Source organism: Hylobates moloch, unplaced genomic scaffold (genome assembly GCF_009828535.3).
Source record: "Hylobates moloch isolate HMO894 unplaced genomic scaffold, HMol_V3 SCAFFOLD_1, whole genome shotgun sequence".
NCBI lineage: Eukaryota > Metazoa > Chordata > Mammalia > Primates > Hylobatidae > Hylobates > Hylobates moloch.
In genome coordinates, this window is record NW_026652276.1 from 150,051,096 (window position 1) to 150,070,199 (window position 19,104).

A 19,104-nucleotide genomic window follows, 5' to 3' on the forward strand; every position below is an offset into this window, starting at 1 on the left:
TGTATTTTTCTAATAGCTGTGTGGATATATGTGTGGCACAAACTGTATATGAAGTGTTCCATTCCCATTAACTGTTTGCAAACATTTTTACAGTATGAATCTTTCTGAAAAAAATAAAGGGCTTAGGGTCTTTCATCTACCAAAAGTATCAGTCTACTAGCAAGGAATTGCCTACTGAAAAATTAATTGAGGAAACCTGGGGACACTATTGAACTTCAGCAGATGGACTTAAAAAGAGGCAGCAGATGTGGAAGTGGGGGCTTGTAAAGAATTTCCTGCTTTACTGGTCCAGCATTCCAACTTTCTGTTAAACTCTGAAATGTGAATGGGAAAGAACTAACCCATACTATCCCAAATCATTTCCTGCCGACAGCTACTGTTTAGTAACCTGTTACCCTGTCCACCCCCTGCCTTTGATGGTGCAAGAAAGATAAGTGAGAGAAAAATTAAAAATTGAGAATAATTAAGAAACAGTTTTTTTCTATCCCTACCAAGATCATTTTAGTGGAAATGTAATTTGTTTTTCAGAATGGTTCAACTTAGAATAGAGCATTGTATAGTGGAAAGAATATTGCTCTTTCATAAAGAAGAAATGTGGAGGTCCAGTCATAGTCTAATACCTTACCTTTATGCCAAAACGGAAGCAACCAAAAATATTAGGGGTGGGAAAGGCACATCTTTGTTCCTAGAGGTGGTGACTGAGGCTCTTTCATAAATGTTAAACAATGTTTATAATTCTATATTCTTATTATGAGGTAAAGTCAAATAACCTGAAAAATAAATTACTGGGAAGACAAATGGGCTGAATGGCTTTTATATTACTTTGGAGTCTGAATTAATTACCTAGAGTTGCTATAACAGAGGACCACAAACTACATGGCTTAAACAATAATTTATCTCACAATTTTGGAGGCTGGAAATTTGTGAGCATGGTGTCTGCAGGGTTGGTTTCTTTTGAAGACTCTCCTTGGCTTGCAGAATTTCACCTCCCTGTGTCTTCACATGGCCTTCCCTCTGTGTCTGCCTCCTAATCTCCTTTTCTTGTGAGGACACCAGTCATATTGAATGAGGGCCTGCCCTAATGACCTCATTTAACTGTATGTACCTTTTTAAAGATTCTATCTCCAAATATAGTCACATTGTGAGGTACTACTGGGGATTAAGAGTTTCACATATGAATTTTTAGGGAACACAATTTGCCCCACAACAGAGTCCTTTTTTTCTGCCCAAGCAGTATTGAAAAGATGCTGCCTCAAGTACTCTAGGGGTAAAATTTCTTCCCTCAATTCCTACTGATATTACAGAAAACTTACAATGTATTTTACGGTCCTGACAATTACAGGTGGGATTCATAGGAGATATATTGACATGACTTTTGGATTTTAAACAGTGCTGAGGTAATTAAGCAGAATCTGAATTAAGATTGGAAGTGGCCACCCAGGAATGATAACATTTAAATAATCTAGAAACTACTTTTGTAATTGCATTAGGAGAGAGCAAGTGTTCTCATGGCTGTTCTTTCTCACATAGATTCACATAAACCATCCACAGCCCATCTGTAAACCTGCCTTATGTTTCCCCATAGCCTTTGTTTCTCGCCTTTCCAACCAAGTAGCTCTGGCCCTCTCACTCCCACCTTATCCTACAAATGTAAACTTTATAGGGACAGGGCATTGTGTTTTTCGGTCACCTCTGTAAAGTCAATGTTAAGCATGCAATGAAAGCTATGTACATATTTGATAAATAAGTATTAAGGTTGTTGTTTTATGTAAGAGGCTTAAGTTTGGACACAAAATTACTCTTTATTTCATCTTGTACTTTGCGTATCACAGGAGCAATAAAAATATCAGAGTTTCTTATGAGTCCAACATGTTTAGTAAAGCTAAAGCACTTAAATAAAGCTAAAGCATGGAAACTATGGTAGAAGTCGCAGTCAGATCAAAGAACATCTTGGTAGCAGCCATACCTGCAAGCCAGTTGGCTCATCAGATTAACAATCGGTTGTTTATAATGGGAATTAGTACTAGTAACTAGGCATATATATGCGTTATCTCTAATCCTTAAAGTAACTCATAGTGTAATATATATAACTTCCATTTTACAAATAAGGTAATGAAGTTCAGAGAGGTTTGAATAACTTATCCAGGATTCCACAGTCATTTAACTGACAGACCCATGAGTTCTATTTAAGTCTCTCAGGTTCCAAACACCATGACTTTACCCCTTACTCAACGTTGTATCTCTCTAGTCAAAATGACCCCTCTAGTGGGGCTGGGGAGATCTAGCCAATTACAACCTAATAATATTTTTATATATTCTGCTTAAGAATTTTTCCAAATACTATTTTTCTTGTTAGTAAAGTTGAACAAACTATTGACTTCTTGTTGTTAAATGCAACATGTGTAACTAAAAGCTGGGTGGTATTTTCCGAAAAGAAAGGAGAATGATTTTGTCTGTGCTCGACTGGCTTTCTCATAACTTGACTTCAACTAACCTTATTAATCAGGACAATGAAGAAAAATTCACAAGTCTCATGAGTCAGCCCATTTTAGATTCTCAGTGTTAGCATATGGTCTCAAAGCCCAAATGCATTATTTTCACACGGTGCATCTTTGTTTATTACAGGGGAGGTAGAAGAGGAGGAAAGCATTCTTTTTTGTTATACATTTAGGAACACAGTTAAATGTCTTTATCCCCAAAGGCAACTTGGCAGTTTTGGGCTTGGTGCCCACATTGTTAAAGCTGCGTTTGTTCTCAAGCCCCTAGAAGGACTTTTTAATATTTTAAATATTGTAGTTTCTTCATGTCCCCTCCCTATCCTCAGAGGAATTGTTTAAATCATATGATTGATCTATTTTTAAGCAGCAATTCTGTCATGAGTGTACAGCAGGGAGACTTGTTTTCTTTTAACTTTATGGTACTTTATATAGGACCTTTTAGTCATGTTCATAGAATATCAATCAATCTGTAATCCCAGTCTCGTGTGTTTTTTTAATGCTTTATGAATTAAACATTGTATTGTATGCATATGACTGAAAGCCCTTCTTTTCGACCACAGGAATAATAAGTTCTAAATATAAATTAAGTAAAAATTTCTCCTCCTTATTTAATTCTAGTGATTTAATTTTAATATGGGATAGGAAGAAATGTATTTGGATTTCATGATTCTTATTGTACATAGAAGATTTTAAATTAAATGGTTGGTGAATTGAACTAATATGCAGGCCATGTGTTTTGTTCACCTACCAAGACCCCCATTTACTGCTACACATAGGTGAGGCCCTTGGCATCCAAGGTCAGTGCTTTTGATTCAGATCTCCCTTGTGCCAGCTCAGCAATGTGATACTGTGCAAGGTGCCCAATCTCTCTACACCGTTCTCACATTTGCTAAGTGATGCTACCTATCCATAAAGGTGTGTCGGTTAAATGAGATTATCTATGTAAAAGATTTAGACTAGCATCTGGCACTTCATACTTCCTAAAAACTACTCAATCTTGTTATAATTGTGGTCATTATTATCACAGAAAACATGAAAATATCACCCTTCGCTTTTGTGGAAAAGAAGAAAAGCTATTTCTCTGATCTTTTCTTCTCCTTTCCAATTCTGTGCCTGTTGAAAACAGATTTTCTCAGCTTTCTGTCTAATGCTAGCATGGCTGTGGTGCAACTAACAGCACCAACTCACTACCTGAAATCTGAATTTGTTACTAGCGTTGGGGACACTGAAGTTCTTTCCAAGCTACAGTGAAAAGTGCAAAAGAGTGTGTGTGTGTGTGTGTGTGTGTGTGTGTGTTAGAGAGAGAGAGATGAGGGTTTGGAGGCTGGACTCCTAAATAATATTATTTTGGTGGAGTAAATTGTTTTCATCTTCAGCTCCTCCTTTTCTCTTGGTAAATCTAATTCACTTGCAGTGACTCACTGCAAGTGCAGCTGGAATAAGGATGGCTCTTCCCCAGCAATGGGAAGGATTTTAAAGCTTTTTCTGTCTTAAAACTAATAGGTGGGTTTCTATTGGGTCAGAAGAAGACATAGGCACTAACAAGTTAATATTTGATTGAATATTAAAATGAAACATCTTGGCACATTTTTGCAAAAATTTTGGGATTATTGCCACTAGGTATAGACATGGAGGAATAGAAAAATAGAAAGATGTGAAATAGATCTTGTATGTCACTCTTTGCAAGCCATGATACTCTTTTGGCAATAGTCCTGCTACTTGTGTGCATTGAAACCACACAATCAACAACCAGAAAAACCTAGAAAACATAGTAAACTTCTTAGGGTGAGGGCAGTTAGCACATAGTTTCATGTCTTGAGGGCAATACCATGCTTGCTACTCCAACAAATGGCACATGTTCAGTGCTGTCAGCCTTGAGGATTTGAGGCTGCCAGTGTCTCCTAAATAATTCTGAGTCAGTGTCTCTGCAGTACTTCAATTCTACAATTAAATATCTGATAAATAGCCGTACTATCTCTTTTCTCTTCCCCACTATCCCCCTTTCACAGAAAATTTCACTTTTATTTTCTTTCACAGACATAACTGTGTAGGAGAGCTAGCAGAAAGTCACTGCATGAGAGTAAGTCAGGGGAAGCCCTCGCCAGGACTGTTCCTCCTGCCTCTTCTTGGCAGTACCCGCACAGCACCCCTCCTCATTTCCACTAATGTGTCAGCCACAGGAACAAGAACTTCTGCAAAGCACGTTTTAGGCTTTGCTATGTATTAATTTATGTACAGCTATGTATTAATTTATATATGTCTAAAAACTCTGGGCTTTTGAACTTGCTATCTTGCTCATGAGTGTCACATGAAACCTACTTCATCATTCAAATTAGAGGAAATAATATGTTCTGCATTTTTACAAAATGTAAGACTCCCTCACAATTCCTGAGATCCGAGTTTGGAACTGGAAATGGACCTTCCCAGAGCTAAGTTAAGTCTAATGTTGTCAAGCACAGCATCATGGTTCAGAGGGAAAAAAGAAAAGCATCCAACCAAGGTTCACCAAGTAAAAAATTTATCAGTTCCCTTAGTCAGCAAATGCTGCCTCAGAAGCCACGCTAATGAATTGCACGTTAATGAATCAGAAACAGAGCTGTAATTAACACAAGCCTTCAATGGGAAAAAATACTTGGTCATATGCTTTTTCAAATTTTGTAAATATTGTTCAGTTCTACAACTGATATGTTAGAAAGTAGATTTTTTACAGCTTACTCAGGCATAGTACACATAGCATACAGTTCACCCATTTAAAGCATACAAACCAATGATTTTTAATATATTTACAGTGCAAAGACCAAAACAGTACATTTTATAACATTTTTGTTATTTCAGAAATAAACTGATACTATTTAACTGTCACCTTTCTATGCTCCTATCCCCAACTCTTCCTAAACAATCACTAATCTACTTTTTATCTTTGTTGATTTGCCTATTTTGGACATTTTGTATAAATGGAATTATACAATAGGTGTTCTTTTGTGACTTTTTTCACTTAGCCTAGTGTTTTCAAGGTTTATCAATGTTGTAGCACGTACCAGTACTTCAGTTCTCTTTATGACCGTATATGAGTGTACATCTTGCTTATCCATTCATCAGCTGATGGAAATTTGAGTTCTTTCCACTGTTTCGCTGTTGTAATTAATGCTGCTATAGACATTCATGTACAAGTTTTAGTTTGGATGTATGTTTTCATTCCCCTTGAGTGTATGTAGCCAGGAGTGAGTTGCTGAGCCATATGATAGCTCTATGCTTAACCATTTGAGGAACTACCAGAGTATCTTCCATAGTGAATGCACCATTTTACATACCCACCAGTAGTGTATGAGTATTCCAATTTTTCCACATCCTTTTTAACACATGTTATCATCTGACTTTTTTATTCTAGCCATCTTAGTGGGTGTGAAGTGGAATCTTGTGGTTTCCATTTATGTTTCTCTGATGGCTAATGATGTCAAGCATCTTTTCATGTGCATCTCTCATGGCCATTAATACATCTTCTTTGGAGAGCTGTATATTTTAATCACACATATCTTTATAAATTGGGTTATTTTTCTTCCTATTGTTGAGTTGTACGAGATATGTATGTTCTAGACAAAAGTTTGTTACTATATATATGATTTGCAGATGTTTTATCCCATTCTGTGAAAGGAAGGTTTTCTCTTCCTTTCTTGATATTGCTCTTTAAGCACAAAAGTTTTTGATTTTGATAATGTCCAATTTATCTATTTTTCTTTATTGTTCATATTTTTGATTTCATATCTAAGAATTTATTGCCAAATCCAGGGTCATGAAGACTTATACCTAAGTTTTCTTCTAAGAGTCTTATACTTTTGTAATTATATTGAGGTCTTTGACTCAATTTAATTTTGATGTATCTTATGAAGTATATGCCTAACTTTATTATTTGGCACGTGATTATCAATGTGTGCCAACACCAATTGTCAAAATAATTATTATTTCTCCATTGAATGACCTTGGAATCCTTGTTAAAAATCAGTTGACCATAGATATGTAAGTTTAGGTTCTTAATTCTGTTCATTTGATCTATATGTCTACGTCTAACCTTATATCAGAATCATACTGTTTGATCAATGTTGCTTTCCAGTTAAGTTTTGGAATTGCACAATGTGAGTCTTTCTAATTTAATCTTTATTTCAAGATTGTTTTGTCTATACAAGTCTCTTGAATTTCCACAGAGATTTTAGAATCAGCTTGCCAATTTCTACAAAGAAGTGAGCTGGAATTCCGATAGGGAGTGCAGGGAAATCTGTACATCCTTGGGCAGTATTGTCATCTTAAAAATATTAAGTCTTCCAATCCATGAATATAGGATATTTTTCCATTTATATAGATATTCTTTAATTTATTTCAACAATGTTTTGTAGTTTTCACAGTATGTCTTACTCTTCTTTTAAAATTTTTATTTCTAGTTATCTTATGTTTATGTTACTGTAAATCAAATATTTTTCTTAATTTCATTTTCATATTGTTCATCACAAGTATACAGAAAGACTATTAATTTGGCCGGGCGCGGTGGCTCACATTTGTAATCCCAGCACTTTGGGAGGCCAAGGTAGGCGGATCACGAGGTCAGGAGATCGAGACCACGGTGAAACCCCATCTCTACTAAAAATACAAAAAAAATTAGCCGGGCGTGGTGGCGGGTGCCTGTAGTCCCAGCTACTCGGAGAGGCTGAGGCAGGAGAATGGCGTGAACCCAGGAGGCGGAGCTTGCAGTGAGCCGAGATGGCACCACTGCACTCCAGCCTGGGTGACAGAGCGAGACTCCGTCTCAAAAAAAAAAAAAAAAAAGACTATTAATTTTTAATATTGATCCTGCAACCTTACAGAACTCATTTATTAGTTCTGCTAATTTCTAAAGTGCATTTATATTTAGACATTTTTCCAAGATCAAGGCAGAATTCAAAAGATTAAAATTAAAATTAAAATAAATTTAAAGATATGTATAGATGGCCAGGCATGGTGGCTCATGCCTGTAATCCCAGTAACTTGGGAGGCCGAGGTTGGCAGATCACTGGAGCCCAGGAGTTCAAGACCAGCTTGGCCAACATGGTGAAACCTCATCTCTACTAAAAATACAAAAATTAGCCAGGTGTGGAGCTGTGCACCTGTAGTGCCAGCTACTTGGGAGGCTGGGGTACAAGAATCACTTGAACCCAGGAGGTGGAGGCGAAGGTTGCAGTGAGCCAAGATTGTGCCAGTGCACTCTAGCTTGGGTGACAGAGTGAGACTCTGTCTCCAAAAAAAAACATATAGATAAGCTCTAGATGACTTTTCTTTCTTTATGTTACTTAATTGCTATGGCTAGAACTTCCAGTAGAATATGGAATAGAAGTGTGAGAGTGGACATCCTTCTCTTACTTCTGATCTTAGGTGGAAAAACCTCTAGTCTTTCACCATGAAGTGTTAGCTGTGGGTTTTTTGCAGATGCCCTTTATGAGGTTGAGAAGATTACCTTCTATTCCTAGTTTGTTGAGTATATTTATTATTAAACAGTGTTGGAGTTTGTAAATGCTTTTTCTGAGTCTATTGAGATGCTAATGTGGCTTTTGTATTTTATTCCATTGATATGGTGTATTAACATTAATTGATTTCCAGATATTAAACCAACCGTGCATTCCTGGGATAAATTCCGCTATTTCATTGTGTATAATCCTTTTTCCATGTTGTTGGATTTGTTGGATTCACATGGCTAGAATTTTGTTGAAGATTTTTGTATCAATTTTTATGAGACATTGATCCATAGTTTTCTTTTGATGTCTTTGTCTTGTTTTGGTACCAAGATAACACTAACCTTGTAGACTGAGTTGGGAAGTATTCTTTCATCTTTAATTTTTTGAAAGAGTTTGTGAATAACTTGTATCCTTTAAATGTTTGGTAAAATTTAGGTGTGAAGCCACATGCGCCTGGGCTTTTCTTGTGGATACATTTTGGATTATGAATTCATTTTCTTTACTTGTTATAGTGCTATTCAGGTGGTATATTCTTGTGTTAATTCTAGTAGTTCGTGTTGTTCTAAAAATTTGTCTTTTTTGTCTATACTACTTGATATATTTGTAGATGATTTTTTTATTTATCTATTGAGACAGGATCTTGCTGTATCACTCTGGCTGGAGTGCAGTGGTGTGCTCACAGCTTACTGCAGCCTAAACCTCTTCAGGCGAGGTGATCCTCCCATCTTAGCCACCTGAGTAGCTGGGACCACAGGCACATGCCCCCATCCCCTGCTAATTTTTTTTTTTTTTTTGGTAGAGACAGGGTTTTGCCATGTCACCTAGGCTGGTCTTGAACTCCTGGCAGTTTGCCCACCTCAGCCTCCCAAAGTGCTGGGATTACAGGCATGAGCCACTGCACCTGGCCTGTGTATGATTCTTTGTAGTATTCTTTATAATTAATTTTCTTTCTCTAAGGTTAGTAGATATATCCTCTCTTTCATTTCTGATTCTATTAATTTTAGCCTCATCAATTTTTTCTTGGTCATTCTAGCTAAAGTTTCATCAGTTTTTGTTGATCTATTCAAGAAACATTTGATTTCACTGATTCTTAGCTCTTATTTTTATATTATTGTTGTCAATTTCTGTTCTAATTTTCATTATTTCCTTTCTTCCGTTTTAGGTTTACTTTGCTCTTATTTTTTTCAGCATTTTAAGGTACAAGGTTAGATTATTCATATGGTATATTTCTTTCTTTATTTAACATAGGCACATACAGATAGCTTTCCCAGTAAGTACTGCTTTAATTGTATTTTCTAAATTTTGGTATGTTGTGTTTTTATTTGTTTTCATTACAAAGTATTTTGTAATTTACCTTTTGGTTTTTTCTTTGACTCATTAGTTATTTAGGAATATATTGTTTAATTTTCACATATTTGTGAGTTTTAAAAAATATCTGTAATTGACTTCTAATTTCATCCCACTGTGATTAGAGAACATACTTTATATTATTTCTACATTTTCAAATTTATTTTGAAAGTGTAGGTTTGTTTTATGGCCTAACGTATGTCTAACCTGAGGAGTGCTTCATGTGTACTGGCAAGAATGAATGTTCTGTCATTGTTGAGTGGAGTGTCCTATAGATGTCTGTTAAGTCTAATTTGTTTACAGTTTTGTTTAAGTCTTTTATTTCCTTGTTGATCTACTGCCTAGTTGTTCTATCCATTATTGAAAGTGGTATATTGAAGCCCCAACTATTATTGTTGAGTTTTCTATTTCTCCCTTCATTTCTGTCAAGTTTTCCTTCATGTATTTTGGCACATTCATATTAGTTGTTTATAATTGTTATATCTTTCCAATGAATTCACCCTTTTATAATTATAAAATTTATATCTTTATCATTAATAAAACTTTTTGTTTTAAAGTTTATTTCATCTCATATTAGTATAGCCACTCCAGCTTTCTTGTGGGTGCTGTTTACATTATATATCTTTTTCATCCTTTTAGTTTCAATCTGTTTTTATCTTTGACTCTAATGTGTATATACTGTTAACAGCATATAGTTGAATCTATGTGTTTTAAAAATCTAGTCTGACAACTCTGTCAATTGGTTGGGATATTTAATCTATTCACATTTAATGTTATTGATATGGTTGAATTTACATCTGCCAATTAACTTTTTGTTTTCTGTATCTCTCATATCTTTTTTGCTCTTCTATTCCTCCTTTAGGGCATTTTTTTCATTAGGTGAATATATTCTAATGTAACATTTTAATTATTTTAATACTTTTTTTCATCATATATTTTAAAAATTATTTTCTGACTGGTTACTCTAAGGCTTATTATATACAGCTTAACTTCTCAGAATCAGCTTTAGACTTATGCTAACCCAATCCAGTAATACATAGAAAATTTACTGTTATACAGCTGTATTATCTTTTTCCCTCTTTGTGCTATTATTATTATACGTATTACATCTATAAATATTGCAAACTCCACAATATATTATTATAATTATTATTTTATACAATGTTATAATTTTTAAATACTGTGAGAGAAGAAAGAATAGCAAGTATATATTTACAGCTTTTGTTATTTAAATCTTATTTATAATTTCTGGTCCTCTTTATTTGTTCCTGTAGTCAAAGCTATTATCTAGAGTCATTCCAATACATCTTTTGTTTCCACCCATCTCCTTTGTGCTGTCAGGGTTAAATATATTATCTTTCTTTATGTTATAGGCCCAATAATACACCATATATATATATATATATATATATAAACACAATAATACACTGTATATATACACACACACACACACACACACACGTTTCTAGTTTTATGCACATTTATTTAAATCATTTAAAAGAAAAAAATATTTATTTATACTGTATTTAATAATTACAAAATTACCTTTACGGGCACCGTTTTTTCATGTCAATTCAAATTATCACGTGGAGTCACATCCTGTCAGCCTGAAGACACTTCTTTAGTATTTCTAGTGAGAGGGAGATTTGCTAGTCAAAAATTCTCTCAATTTTTTTATCTGTGAATATCTGTATTTCATCATGTATGTTATCCCACTACTTTTCAGCTTCTCTCTTTTTTTTTTTTTTTGAGACAGAGTCTAGCTCTGTCTCCAGGCTTGAGTGCAGTGACATGATCTTGGCTGACTGCAACTTCTGCCTTCCGGGTTGAAGCGATTCTCTTGCCTCAGCCTCCCGAGTAGTTGGGACTACAGGTGCCCACCACCATGCCCAGCTATTTTGTATTTTTAGTAGAGATGGTTTCACCGTGTTGGCCACGATGGTCTCAATCTCTTGACCTTGTGATCTACCCACCTTGGCCTCCCAAAGTGCTGGGTCTATTTTTTTTTTTTTTAATGAGAATTCAGATGTTAATCTTATTGGGTTTCCCTTATAAGTGACATACTTTTTTTTTCCTCTTGCTATTTTTAAGATTTTCTCTTTGTCTTTGGCATTCAGCATTTTTTCATTTGTATGTTGAAATTTTTTTTTTTTAACATTTTTATGTTTTTCTTTTTAATAATTGGACTCAGCCGAATGCACCCCGTGTTTATCCATTTTGGGGAAGTAAAACAACATATATCGATGAATATTCTCCCAAATGTTTAATATGGCAAACCTTTACTCAAATAATAAAAGCATTAAGTATTCTCTGAGTTTTTGTTCTTATAAAACACATTTGAATAAAATGCATAACTTTGTAAACTCAGGAGGTACCTTAAGAGTATCCCCAGAAATAGGCCAGTGCACAGCGGGCAGGGAGCCAGGGCTGACTCTTGAAATGAAACTCACACTCTTGAAATCCCTTTTAGGGTCACATTCTTGAAAAAAATCCCCTTTATACACAGTTGCTTTGTGTTCCCCCAGCAATGGTGCATCCCTTGGGCATATGTTATTGTATTATATTTATTTTTCCATCCCACATATTTGTGAGTTCTTTGGAAGTGGGTGCTTTGACAAGATCAGCTTCACACTCCCCAAACATAATACTTGGCACTAATCCAATCCCAAATAATAGACCACTAATTCCAAACGTTACATATTCAGGTGAATTCATCCCTACTGACATCATTTATTGCCTCAGCACAGTACTATTGATTATTTTTTATTCCTTTATTTATTTATTCACAACCTGGGTGCCTTTAAGGAGGGCCTAAAACTTCCAGTTACCACAATGCCTCTCCCAAGGTCTTTTACCTTGATGTTCTCCAACTCCTGCTGCCTGGATGGTCCCTGGAAGTCCTGGGGATTTTTATCCTTTTCAAAAATAATGTATGCAAACTAAATGACTGAGTAAATTTTAATTATATAGATCAAGTTTCTTAACCAAATATTCATGAATTGGCTTCTGGTAGTTAATTTTTGTTCCTTTGGCATTTATAAAGAATATTATTGATACACATATATAAATGTATTTTCATGGAAAGAAGATCCACAATTTTATCAATGATGAGTATATGTAGCCACCATATTTCCTCAATTGTAATATGCACCATTGATTTAGTAACAGTCTTTTGGAAAAATTAAAAATTAAATGTATGCAGTGTTTTTCAATTGACTTTACAATTTAAGAACATTTTCTTCAATAGCACAATCAAATTTGATTGAGTCTTTTACAAATTTAAAATATAAATAATATTTCTGGCACCAATACATAACTAATTGAGTTGAAAAAGTCAATGGTAGGCAAAAGTATTTCTCTTATGCATGGCTACATTTGTAACTGTATAGGAAGAAACTACAATTGGTGTTTCATTGGTTATTTTTCTACTTAGCAACTTCCAAAGTTTCTTTGACAGTGACTACAAAATACATACAATCTTCATAGAAGTTAAAATTTTAGTATGTTTTTGGAAATATGGTGTTTATGTAGTTGTAATTGAAGTTCTTTAGTCAGGAAATTAACCCATATTTATAATGAAAACTGTATATGGTTTAATATACAGACTCTTAGGAAACAAACTGTAAAAGTTACATTGCTAGTTTTGAGATAGTTTTCCAGTTTTTCCTTCCTAAAAGAGACTGATAATTGTTAGTTTGGCTAAGGGATGGCCTTTGCTAACTACAACTGTTTATTCTATTTTGCTCTCCTTTCACAAATTCTGATCAGTGCTGGAACTTTAGCTTCCTAACTCAGGGACACTATTTCCAAGTCTCAATCTTCCCTCTCGCAGTTTCTCCAAGTATAATCTTTGAATACGTATTCTTGGCTGCAATGCTCTAACTCATTGATTGTGCTGTGTTGGCAACAGTATGGTCTATGTAATGCTAAGACTGTGATACAGCGATGATGAAAAGAGTTTTCAAGAGCTCTATAGAGATGAGTCTCTCTTCTTACTTTGATTATGAAGTGAAATATGGATCACCAATTAGTAGAGTGTGATTGAATCATTTGGGCAGAACTACTATGGTTGCCTCAATACTATTACCACTTAATTGCTTCATATCTCAATGTGTGGCTTCCAATAGCAAGAATTTAGTTGACAAGAAGGACTTGATCTATTTAAAAGCATCCTAATAATGATAGGTTCAAATCTATAGTGCACCTAATTATGAAGATGTAAGTTAGTTCCTCAACCATGTTATCATTTGTGGATAAAAATAGAACAGAAATTGAGATATTAGAGAAAGTTGTGGTTTTTCTTTTTTGTGTTTGATGGAATGAGAATATTATGCAAAGTATGACATTTATGCCTTTTTCAAGTGGCATAAAAAGGTAAAATACATCTTCTGTTTTCCAATTTCATATGCTTTTTCTCTTAACTAACTATACAATTTATGACACCGTCCATGATTGTTTTGATTCCTCCTCATTTTGAGGGACTATATCTTGCTCATCTTTGATATTCTAGAGTCAATAATAATTACTAGCACATGGTAGATGCTTAGAAATTTTATATTGAATATTATGAACACTTAGATATTGATTCTTAAATGTGTAGATATTTTTTTCCCTTAAGAGGTTTTGTGAACTTCCAAATTTTATACCGAGTGACTTTATTTGAGAAAGCGTGCAATTATGTATTTATTTCACAGTTTCCAGTAATCTCAATTATCATAAAGAAGTCAAGTCAACCTTCACAAAATTAGTTCTGTTTATATTTGGTGTCCACGTATGTTAAGAAGTTTAAATGTACAGAACTATCTTTTCAGGCTTCTCTTTAGGAGAAAATGATGTTATAGGTGAATTTGAAGGTAAGAATGTTGCCAGAAAGTGGTCCCAATTCAGACCCAAAGAGAGGAAGGTAAGAATGTTGCCAGAAAGTGGTCCCAATTCAGACCCAAAGAGAGGGTTCTGGGATCTCACCCAAGAAAGAATTTGGGGATTCTTTCCCCAAGTCCATGGAATAAAGTGAAAGGAAGTTTATTAAGCAAGTAAAAGATGCCTCCTCCATAGGCAGAGCAGCAGCGTGGGCTGCTTGATTGAGTATACTTATGGTTATTTCTTGGCTATATGCTAAACAAGGGGTGAATTATTCATGAGTTTTCTGGGAAAGGGATGGGAAGTTCCTGGAACTGAGAATTCCTCTCCTTTTTAGACTATATAGGGTAACTTCCAGACATTGCCATGGCATTTGCAAACTGTGATGATGCTGGTGAAAGTCTCTTTACTATGTTAATGCATTATAATTAGCATATAATGAGGTCACTTTTGTTGCCATCTTGGTTTTGGCCAGCTTCTTTATTGTACCCTGTTTATCAGCAGGGCCTTTGTGACCTGTATCTTGTGACCTCCTATCTCATCTTGTGACTATGAATGCCTAACCTCCTAGGAATGCAGCCCAGCAGGTCTCAGCCTCATTTTACCCAGCCCCTATTCGGTTGTGATTTGGAGTAGCTCTGGTTTGAATGCCTGACAGGAAAAATGATCAAACTAGGAATGTGTCATGGGGTTCTATACTCAGAGCAGATAATCAGACAGAAAGGTTAATAACTAAGGTTAGGAAAATGAGGTGTCGATGATGATGTGTGCAGATAGCAAGTGGTGAAGTCCACAACTGGGAAAACTGATAACAGGAGAGATGGGAGCTTATGAACAGATGGAAGCAACTGGTTGAATACAGAGGTCAAAAAGAGGTATGAATTTGGGATATAGGTTTAATTAGTACTTAGCATGTGTTTTGAAGACATGGATGGGAGCCCAAAGAAACTGTTTTTATTATAGATATCACAAAATTTTGCTTTTAATATTTTGGGTATTGAAATTGTCTTATTTTATAGTCTTTTCTCTTGAAAGAAGGAGGAGAATCAACCTTTAGATACTCCTTCTAGATGTGTTTATACCATATTTAACTAATTAGTGAACTGAACAATCTAGTGGTATATATTTTTATGCCCATTTTACAGATAAGGAAAAGGAAATTCAATAAATTTAAATCCATCTAGTTAGGCAGTAATAGAGGTGGGATTTATACCACTCTGTTATACTACAGATGACAAAAATAGAAAATTCAAAGACTTCAGCTTCTACCATGAAAAAGTAATCAGTTCCAGTTTTGCCTTACTGCTGTAAACAACTAGAGAACAGGAAGAAAATATATGAAGCAATCATTTTTACAAATTGGACAGTAGGCAGTACAGGACTGTGATCTTTGAGAGAAGAGAAATAAACAAAGTGAGCTTTATGATTGCATCATCTTTCTGCCTAAAGGAATTTTCCGGACCATAAGACAGGGATGGGACCTAAGGAAAGCACGATGGTCTTGCTGGGTAAAAAAAGAGATTATTGTTCTGGGAGGCAAAGCCAACTGAACTCACAAAATCCTTCAGAGGAGAAAGGTGACTAGAAAAGGAGCATTAGAGTCTGCATAGAGGTGACCTGAGTCTGTGACTGATTACTAAACTATGCATTTATAGGCTGGAACATGAGGTCAGGCTCAGAACTACTAGGGAGTTGTAAGGTGAAAAATTCTTAGAGCTCACCTGCAAATGGCAGATATTTGTGTTCCAACTAGTCAGAGGGAAGAATTGTTGAACATCTGGGGCATTCAATATTAAGTAATAAAATACAATGTGTTAATAGTAAAACAAAGCTAAATGTAGAATAAAGGATACTCTAGACCTGCTCTAATATGATTTATTTTTATTGGTACATACTATTTATACATATTTAAGGGGTATATGTAATATTTTGTTGCGTGCAGATATGTGTGATGATCAAGTCAGGGTATTTAGAATATCCATCACCATTAGCATGTATCATTTCTGTGTTGAAAACATTTCAAGTCCTTACTTCTAGCTATTTTGAAATGAACAATACATTGTTGTTAACTATAATCACTTGCTGTAGTATCAAACCTTAGAACTTATTCCTTCTAGCTAACTGTAATTTTGTACCCATTAACCAACCTCTCTTCATTCCCCCTCTCCCTACACACCCACAGCCTCTGATAACTATTATTCTACCCTCTACCTCCATGAGATCAACTGTTTTACCTTCCACTTATTTGCCTTTCTGTGTCTAATTTCACTTAGCACATTAACCTCCAATTCCATCCATGCTGCTACAAATGACAGAATGTTATTCTTTTTAAATAGCCAAATAATATTCCATTGCATAAATATACCACATTGTCTTTATCCAATCACCTATTTATGGACACTTGGGTTGATTTTGTATCTTGGCTATTGTGAACAGTGCTGCAATAAATATGGAGCTGTTTGTATCCCTTAGATATACTAATTTCCTTTCCTTGGATAAATACCCAGTAGTAGGATGGCTGGATTGTATGGTAGTTCTGATTTTAGTTTTTTGAGAAGTCTTCATATTGTTTTTCATAATGGCTATACTAATTTACATTTCCACTAATGGTGTATGAGAGTTTTTTTTCCTCTGCATCCTTGCCAGCATTTGTTATTTTTTTAGTAATAGTCATTTTAACTGGGGTAAGACAATATTTCATTGTGAGTTGATTTGTATTTCCTTGGTAATTCTTTTGAGTGCTCAATACACTGTTGGCCACGTGTTTTTGTTTTTTTTTTTTTTTTTGAGAGATGTCTATTTAGATCCTTTGCCCACTTTTTAATGGGATCGTTTGGTGTTTTTTGTTAGTTTGTTTTGTTTGCTGTTGAATTGAGTTTTTTTATATTCTAGATATTAGTCCCTTGTCAGATGACTATTTTGCAAGTATTTTCTCCATTCCATTGGTTGTCTTTTTATTCTTGATTAGTTCTTTGGCTGTGCAGAAGCTTTTCAGTTTAATATAATCCCATTTGTCTATTTTTGGTTTTGTTGCCTGTGCTTCTAGGGTGTTAGCCATAAAATATTTTCCTAGACCAATGGCCTGGCATGCTTCCCCTTTATATTCTTCCAATAGTTTTATATTTTCAGGCCTTATGTTTAAGTATTTAATCCAATTTGAGTTGATTTATGTATATGGTGAGAGATAGGTGTTTAGTTTCATTCTTCTGCATATGGATATCTAATTTTCCCAGCACCATTTACTGAAGAGGGTATCTTTTCCCTAGTGTATATCCTTGGCACCTTTATCAAAAGTCATATGGCTGTAAATACATGAGTTTCTTTCTGGGTCTCTATTCTTTTCCATTGACCTATGTGTCTGTTTTGGCACAAATATTGTGATGTTTTGTTGACTCTAACATTGTAATATATGTTAAAGTCCAGTAGTGTGGTGCTTCTGGCTTTGTTCATTTTGTTCAGGATCGCTTTGGCCATTTAGACTCTTCTTTGGTTCCATACATATTTTAGGATTGTTTTTTCTATTTCTGTGAAAAGTACTCTTGGTATTTTGATAGAGCTGGCAATGAATCTGTAGATTGCTTTGGGTATTATGATCATTTTAACAATATTAGTTTTTCCATTCCAAGAGCTGTCTTTTCATTTGTTTATGTTCTCTCCAATTTTTTTCATCAGTGTTTTGTAATTTTTTTTTTTTTCTGGAGGTTTTTCATGTACTTGGTTAAACTTATTCCTAGTTTTTTTTTTTTTTTTTTTCTGGGAGCAATTGTAAATGGGATTGCTTTCTTGATTTTTTTTTCAGCTAGTTCATTATTAGTGTTTATAAACATTACTGATATTTGCATGTTGATTTTGTATCCTATAACTACTGAATTATCTATGTGACTTTTTATGGAGTCTTGAGGTTTTTTTCAATATGCAATGATGTTATCTGAAAAGAGGATCTATGTATTTCTTCTTTTCTAATTTGAGTGCCTTTTATTTTTTTCTATTCCTGAGTATTGTGGCTAGGACTTTCAGTACAAGGTTGAATAGAAGTGGTGAAAGTGGGCATCCTTGTCTAATTCTACCTCTTGAGTAAAAGCTTTCAGATTTTCCCCATTCATTATGATGTTAGCTATGGGTTTGACCATACGGCCTTTTTTAGGTTGAGGCATATTCCTTCTATGGCTAGTTTGTTGAGCATTTTTATCATGAAGGAATGTTGAATTTTATCAAATGCTTTTTCTGTATCTATTGAGACAATCATATGGTTTTTGTCCTTCATTCTATTGATATGATATGTCACATTAATTGATTTGCACGTGTTGAGCCATCCTTGCATCCCTGAGATAAATCTCACTTGATCATGGTGTTTTGGGTTTTCCTGATTTGTTATTGGCTTGCTAGCACTTCTTGAGGATTTTTACATATGTGTTCATCAGGGATATTGGCCTGTAGTTTTTTTTGTTGTTGTGACCTTCCCTGGTTTTGGTTTCAAAGTAATACTAGTTTTGTAGGATGAGTTAGGAAGAATTCCATTCTCTTCGATTTTTTGGAGTACTTTAAGAAAAATTGGTGTTAGTTCTTCTTTATAAGTTTGGTAAAACTTGGGCTTTTCTTTTTTGGTAGACTTTTTCTACTATTTCAATATTATTACTCATTATTGGCCTGTACAGGTTTTCTGTTTCTTTGTGGTTCAATATAGTAGGATGTATGTGTCCAGGAATTTATTCATTTTCTCTAGGTTTTCCAGCTTATTAGCATATAGTTGTTCACAGTAGTCTCTGATGATTTTTTGTATTTCTGTGGTGTCAGTTGTAATGTCTCCTTTTTCTTTTCTGATTTCATCTGAGTGTTCTCTTTTTGTCTTGGTTAGTCTAGCTAGCAGTTTGTCAATTTTATTTATCTTTTCAAAAAGTCAACTTTTTGTTTTGTCGATCCTT